The sequence below is a fragment of the Gossypium hirsutum genome, chromosome A07 (assembly GCF_007990345.1).
Source record: "Gossypium hirsutum isolate 1008001.06 chromosome A07, Gossypium_hirsutum_v2.1, whole genome shotgun sequence".
Lineage (NCBI taxonomy): Eukaryota > Viridiplantae > Streptophyta > Magnoliopsida > Malvales > Malvaceae > Gossypium > Gossypium hirsutum.
The window spans coordinates 95,559,582-95,567,033 of NC_053430.1; positions in this window are offsets into that span (position 1 = coordinate 95,559,582).

A 7,452-nucleotide genomic window follows, 5' to 3' on the forward strand; every position below is an offset into this window, starting at 1 on the left:
TCCGGTTTGTGGCTCCGGTTAGAGAGCAAGTACATGACGAAGTCATTGACGAACCGGCTCTACCTCAAGCAAAGACTCTATGCCCTGAAGATGGAGGAAGGTACACCTGTTTCCCAGCACCTGGATAAATTCAATTCCATTATCATGGATTTGAATAATATCGATAACAAAATCGATGATGAGGACCAAGCAATAATTGTTTTGTGTTCTTTGCCTCCCTCGTATGAGAATTTTGTTGATACAATGATGTACGGTCGTGATGACCTGACTCTAGAGGAGGTGAAAATGCCTTAAGTTCCAGTGAGTTGAGGAAGAAAATCACTGGTAAGGTGGTCGAAAACAATGAAGGCGAAGGCTTGGTTGCTCGAGGAAGATCCAAGGCAAAGGGTGGAAGTTCAAGTAAAAGCCATCCTAGATCGCAGTCCAAGAAGAGAATACAGTGCTACTACTGTAAGAAGTACGGGCACATGAAGGTAGATTGTCCGAAAAGGAAGGAGAAATCAGAATCACAGGAGCAACAAAATGATCGTGCGAATGTAGCTGATGCAGATTCTTCAAGTGATGCCGAGATCGTTCTTGCAGTATCCGACTCTTACGCTGGTGGGAGATGGATTCTTGATACGGGAGCTACATTTCATATAAGTACTTCGAAAGATGCATTCTCAACATACGAGAAGCATTCTGGTTCAGTACTAATGGGAAATGACCACGCATGTCAAGTCATGGGGATTGGCACAGTTCGTATAAAGATGTTTGACGGTATTGTTAGAACTCTAACTGATGTTCGGCACATTCCAGAAATGAAGAAAAATTTGATCTCTTTGAGTACGTTGGACAAGAAAGGCTTTCGGTACTCTGCTGAAGGTGGAGTTCTCAAGGTATTCTCGGGTGCTTTGACTGTGATACGTGGTAATTTGGAGCGGGGCCTTTACTTCCTCGATGGTTCCTCGGTTACAGGTGTTGCGGGAGTGTCATCATCAGATGATCTAGATTCTGACACCACGAAGTTATGGCATATGCGGCTCGGGCATATGAGCGAGAGAGGCTTATCGGTGCTAAGCAAACGAGGATTATTGTCTGGGCAGTGTACAGGAAAGTTGAATTTCTGTGAGCACTGCGTCTTCGGTAAGCAGACTCGGGTAAAGTTCAGCACTGGGATTCACAAGACAAAAGGCACAGTGGATTACTTCCATTCTGACCTTTGGGGGCCTTCTCCGACAATTTCTAAAGGTGGTTACAGATATCTGCTTACCTTTATCGATGATTACTCGAGAAAGGTTTGGGTGTATTTTCTGAAGAGCAAGTATGAGGTTCTCATCAACTTCAAGCAATTTAAAGCTTTGATCGAAAATCAAACAGGAAAGAAGATCAAGCGATTCCGGACGGATAATGGCTTGGAGTTTTGCTCAGGTGAATTCAATGAGTTCTGCAAAAATGAAGGAATAGTGAGACACCGCACTGTTCGTCGAACACCACAACAAAATGGAGTTGCAGAACGCATGAATAGAACTCTCTTGGAGCGAGCTCGTTGCATGCGATCAAATGCTGGGCTCGGTGAAGAATTTTGGGCTGAAGCTGTTAATACTGCTTGTTATTTGGTTAACAGATCTCCGTCAACAGCTATTGAGCTGAAGACTCCTGAGGAAGTATGGTCTGGTTCTCCTGCTGATTACTCTGGTTTAAGAGTGTTTGGCTGCCCTGCGTATGCTCATGTAAATGAGGGAAAACTCAAACCGAGGGCGAAGAAATGCATATTTCTTGGATACGGCCAAGGGGTGAAAGGATACAGGTTGTGGTGTCCTGATCCGGTTTCGTCCAAGTTCATCATCAGCAGAGATGTGACTTTTGATGAGTCATCCATGCTTCGATCCACCACAAATTCCCGGGAAAAGGAGGAGTCAGATAGAATGGGAGATCACGGTGTTGAGAAGCAGGTGGAGTGTCAGGTGGACGCTCCAATTCCTACGGAAGGTACTTCAGTCCAGGATGATCAAGTTGAGGTGCAAGATTCCGATGAAGATGAGTCACCTCAAGAAAAACCATATAGCATTGCCACTGGAAGAACGAAGAGACAAATCAAACCAAATCCGCGTTACGCTAATCTGGTGTCTTTCGCGCTCAGTGTGGCGGAGTCCATTGGTATAGAACCTTCCAGTTATAATGAGGCTGTCACGTGTGATGAGTCGGCACAGTGGGCAATTGCTATGAGTGAGGAGATAGAATCTCTTCACAAGAACCATACTTGGGAGTTGGTTAAGCCGCCAAGTAACCAGAAGATAGTTGGTTGCAAATGGGTCTTCAAGAAAAAGGAAGGCATCCTAGGGGTTGAAGCAACTAGATTCAAGGCACGATTGGTTGCTAAAGGCTTCACTCAGAAAGAGGGGATTGACTACAATGAAGTTTTCTCCCCAGTCGTAAAGCATTCTTCCATTCGTGTATTACTTGCCATGGTGGCCAAGTCTGATCTAGAACTTGAGCAGCTTGACGTAAAAACGGCGTTCTTGCATGGTGAGCTCGAGGAAACAATCTACATGCGTCAACCAGAGGGTTTTACAGTTCCTGGTAAAGAAGACCATGTCTGTCTATTAAAGAAGTCTTTATATGGATTGAAACAATCCCCAAGGCAGTGGTACAAGCGGTTTGATAGCTTCATGATTCAGCATGGTTACACAAGATGTGACTATGATGCTTGTGTCTATCATCGGAAGCTCTCAGATGGTTCGCACATTTATTTGTTGCTGTATGTTGATGACATGTTAATTGCTTCCAAAAACATGTCGGAAATCAACAAGTTAAAGTCGCAGTTGAGTGGTGAGTTCGAGATGAAGGATCTGGGTGCTGCCAAGAAAATTTTGGGCATGGATATTCACAGAGATCGCAAGGCGGGCAAGCTTCGTGTGTCGCAGAAGAACTACATTGAAAAGGTTCTTCAACGCTTCGGCATGGATAAAGCGAAAACTGTGAGTACTCCGTTGGCACCACATTTCAAACTCTCTGCAGAGTTGTCACCACAATCTGATGAAGAAAAGCAGCAAATGTCTCACATTCCATACTCGAGTGCAGTTGGAAGCGTGATGTATGCAATGGTTTGCACTCGTCCAGACATTTCACATGCAGTTAGTGTGGTCAGCAGATACATGAGTTGTCCTGGCAAGGAACACTGGCAGGCCGTGAAATGGATTCTCAGGTACTTGAGAGGTTCTGCAGATTTATGCTTGGTATATGATCAGAGTGACTGCACTAGCAGTGTCACGGGCTATGTGGACTCTGATTATGCTGGAGATCTGGACAAAAGAAGATCTCTGACGGGTTATGTTTTCACTTATTCTGGAGGAGCCATTAGTTGGAAAGCTGTGTTACAGTCTACCGTAGCCTTATCTACGACTGAGGCGGAATATATGGCGTTAGCAGAAGCAGTGAAAGAAGCATTGTGGATGAAAGGTCTAGTAAGCAGTTTGGGTTTACAACAGGATTTCACTGTTGTATTTTGCGATAGCCAGAGTGCCATACATCTGACTAAAAATCAGATGTTTCATGAACGGACCAAACACATTGATGTCAGATATCATTTTGTTCGGGAACATGTTACGCAAGGTGACATTGTTATCAGCAAGGTTGCTACCGAGAAGAATCCTGCAGATATGTTAACTAAGGTGATCCCTGCATATAAGTTCAAGCATTGCTTGGACTTGATAGGTATTCGGGATTGATTAGCGCCAGAGAGGCGTTTGGAAGAGGTGATCCAGTTCGAGGAATTCACTATGATGTTCAGCTTGGTAAATTTCAAGCCAAGGTGGAGATTTGTTAAGAAATGGCTTAAAATTGGTAGTGGATTGTTGTTGTTGGTAGTGGGTTGTTGGTGGTAGTGGATTAGTGGATGGTTGTTGGTGTCCATTTTCAACCACAAATCTTTGCCAAAGTTTTGGACAATTATGTCCTTGAACTCTCTTATAAATAGAGAGGTTCATTAGCCATATTCATCATCCCAAACCAAGAGAGAGCAAAGCTTGTTCTTTGAAAGCTAGGATTTTAGCTTTCGGGTTTTCTATAGGGGTTGAGAGTTGTGAGGTTCTCGGGTTGTGTCTTGAGTGTAAAACACTTGTAATCTTCATCTTGTTATAGTGAAATTTCTTTTCGCCTCTGCCCGTGGACGTAGGCATTAAAGCCGAACCACGTAAATCCTTGTGTTCACTTTATTTTTCGTTCCGGTCAATTTACTTGTAGTCATATCGGAGTTCTCGAATCGATCCTTTCCGCAACAAGGATCATCATTAATTTCAACTAATTTCAATAAAGCATCTCCTATTTATGGAGATTAAAATATAGTTTTACTACTTTCAATACAACTTTCCTAACTTGTTTGTGACAATGATTTAAGAGTTAGGCTCAGTATATGGTTTTATAAAATTTTTCATCTTTTCGTTAAAGAAAAGGATGAAACAATTACAGAGTACTAAATTTAGACTATGACAATCAAATGGAGTGGAAAATGATCTAAGATTAATATCTGAAAAATCTTTGTTGCACTCCTAGACAGTTTTCCTTTCATATTAGATCTATTATCATATCCTCGTTCTCTTATGGTATCTATATCAAGTCCAACATTATTTACTTCATCTACAATAGCATCAAAAAGACTTTTTCTAATTGTATCAAAAAGACCTTAATAGATCTTTGCTTTTTTTACACGAAAGACCAAATTATTTTTAACAAAAGTTTTTACAACATCAATTATTCTTACAAATACATTTCACCAATGTTGTTTTTCTCTATTTATTCGATCTTGGACATGTTTATCAATTGTTTTACTTTTTAATAATCTTAAATTTAAATCTATCTACAAACTCATATTAGTAATATGCTCATTACTTATTTCATGTTTGTTTTAAAGCTTTATACTAAGATTTCTGCAATTATTAGTATCTTCACTAGCTAGTTTACTTGTACTAGGCATAACATTAAACAATTTACAACAAAAATTAAATATTTTGTCTAAGTCTTTGAAAAAAACTAACTATTTTCTTTCATGTTTCTTTCAATTTACCAACTTTTGAATATAATGCGTAGTTTCGATAAAAAAAATATAATGCATAGTTGAAAAATGTCTTGAAAAATTATTCTTTGGAAAGTCTATGTCAACAATTTTATTTGGATTTTTTTTTTACTATATGGTTTTTCAAGCTTGTATCAATGCTATTTGTCCACCTACGAAGATTATAAATAATTTTTGCTTTAGGAATTGAATCATCTAATTCATCAACTTGATTGTCTTCGTAATGAGCTTCGGGATCAGCATAAGTGTTTTTGTTAACTAATAACTCTTCGTCTTCTTCTTCTAAAGTAAAATCTCATTATTATCTATATCTATATTGTTAACTTTCTCATTCATAGAATAATGACCCAAATTTTCTAATCTACTTTTTTTTAGAGGTTTTTGTTTATCAAGAGCTCCCTTTTGTGACATTATTAATGCTTCAACTTTTTCTTTTTTTTTTTTTGAATTTCAAATAATCAAATTCATATTTTTTGGTTGGGATTTTTTAAATATTTTAGATAAGATGCATTCTCAAAATATCGATTAAAGGACTAATGGAAACAAAAATATTGATTATATAGAAAAAATAAGTTCAAACAAACCAATAATTTGTTTTATTTTTCATTCCAATTAGAATTGCTCCTTCTTTTCTCTATATCTTCTTATTTTCTTTTCTTCCCCCCTTTTTTTTCATCATATCTCCATTTTATTGCTGATAATTATTTTGACATTTCCTAAATCAAAATCAAATTTCGTTAAACCATTTCTCTACCAGTTGTCAAATTCAACATCCATAGCTCTTCTTCGTTAAAAATTCGATAAGTATTCTCGTATCAATTAGTAGAACTCATAAAATCTGAAATAACATTGATCCACGCTAATCTTTCAATTCGATTACACTATCTTGCGATTATTGTCGGATCTTTCCATTAATCTCATCAAGTTTTAAAATCAATTGCTAATTCGTGCGAATACGCCATTTGAAGGACCTGTTTTAGGTGCATCGAATCAGAGTTGACTGCAAGGGACGTCGTTCAGGCTTTTGGTGAAAGGTGTGTGTGTTTTTTTTACAAGTGAATTAGGGCAAACTATGCCTAGGATTAGGGCTACATAGGCATGTGGACCACACAACCCCTCACACGACCATGTGCCTCTGAAACCCTAGGCTTCTCACACAATCGTGTCTCATCTATAGCTTAACTTTGCAAATTCCACACGGCCACAGTTTGTTATACGGCCTGGCCACACGGCAATGTAACTCCTCCACACGACTTCAACCACTCTCATATGGCCTGGTCACATGGCTACGTAATCCCTATTTTTCGTATTTTATAATTGTACCCAGAAATTTATAATTTGTTCAGTTTAGTCTCTGGATAGTCCCCGAATTGTTTTTAGAGATTTATTTCTTTCAATTGAATCTATGAGAATATGAATATTGAAATGCACACATGTTCTAATTAACCAAACTATTATTGTATATGTAATGTGAATAACATATGCCTATTGCATTTGTACTACTAATTGTATGTTCAACATGCATTATGTTACCGTTAAACCAAACACATGATAATATGTCTTTTGCTATTGAATTTATCGGTTATACACATATTATTTGCTACTGTATAGAATTGTTATAAGTATAATGGTTGCTACCATATTGTTCTGTTAAAAGCATATTAAATGCCACCGTATTAACCTGTTTTGAGCATGCCTTATTGCTTTATGTGAGGTGGGACAATATGTACAGAGGAAGTATTGGTAGTTTATTTACAAATTTTTCTATGCACCCATAGCCATTGACAATGTTTTCCTATTAATTGTAAATATGTTATGCATCCACAACCCATCGACAACTATTACCTACAAATATGTTGTGCATCCACAGTCAGTGACAAATTTTATCTGCATTATTTTGCTGTGTAACCACAACCATTGGCAGATTTCATCTGCAGTGTTTTCGTTGTGTATCCATAGTCATAAGAAGATTTTGTCGGTGGTGTTTTTGTTGTGTGCTCATATCCATTGGTTGTTTATCTACAAACCATTGGTGGTTAAAACCACAACCTGATGTGTAGGTGGTTGGAGCTCAGGGGAACTCCCATTGTGGTGTATAGCGGTAGGGTAAGACAAGTTTTGTTAAATCGAAACTATATTTGCATTCATAAAGCATGTGCATACAATTATAGGATTTATGATGTTATTATATATATATTTTGTTGAGTGATCTGAAATATCGATAATCTGAAATTGCTATTGTGAGTTATTTTGTGTGTCTTGTTTCTATATGCTTAATCGTTTGCATTGATTTTCTTATGATGGAACTCACTCTGAGCTTCATAGCTTACTCTCTTTTTATTTCCTTCTCTATAGATAACTCACCAAGTTAGGATGCGAACACAACATCCGGATGGTCT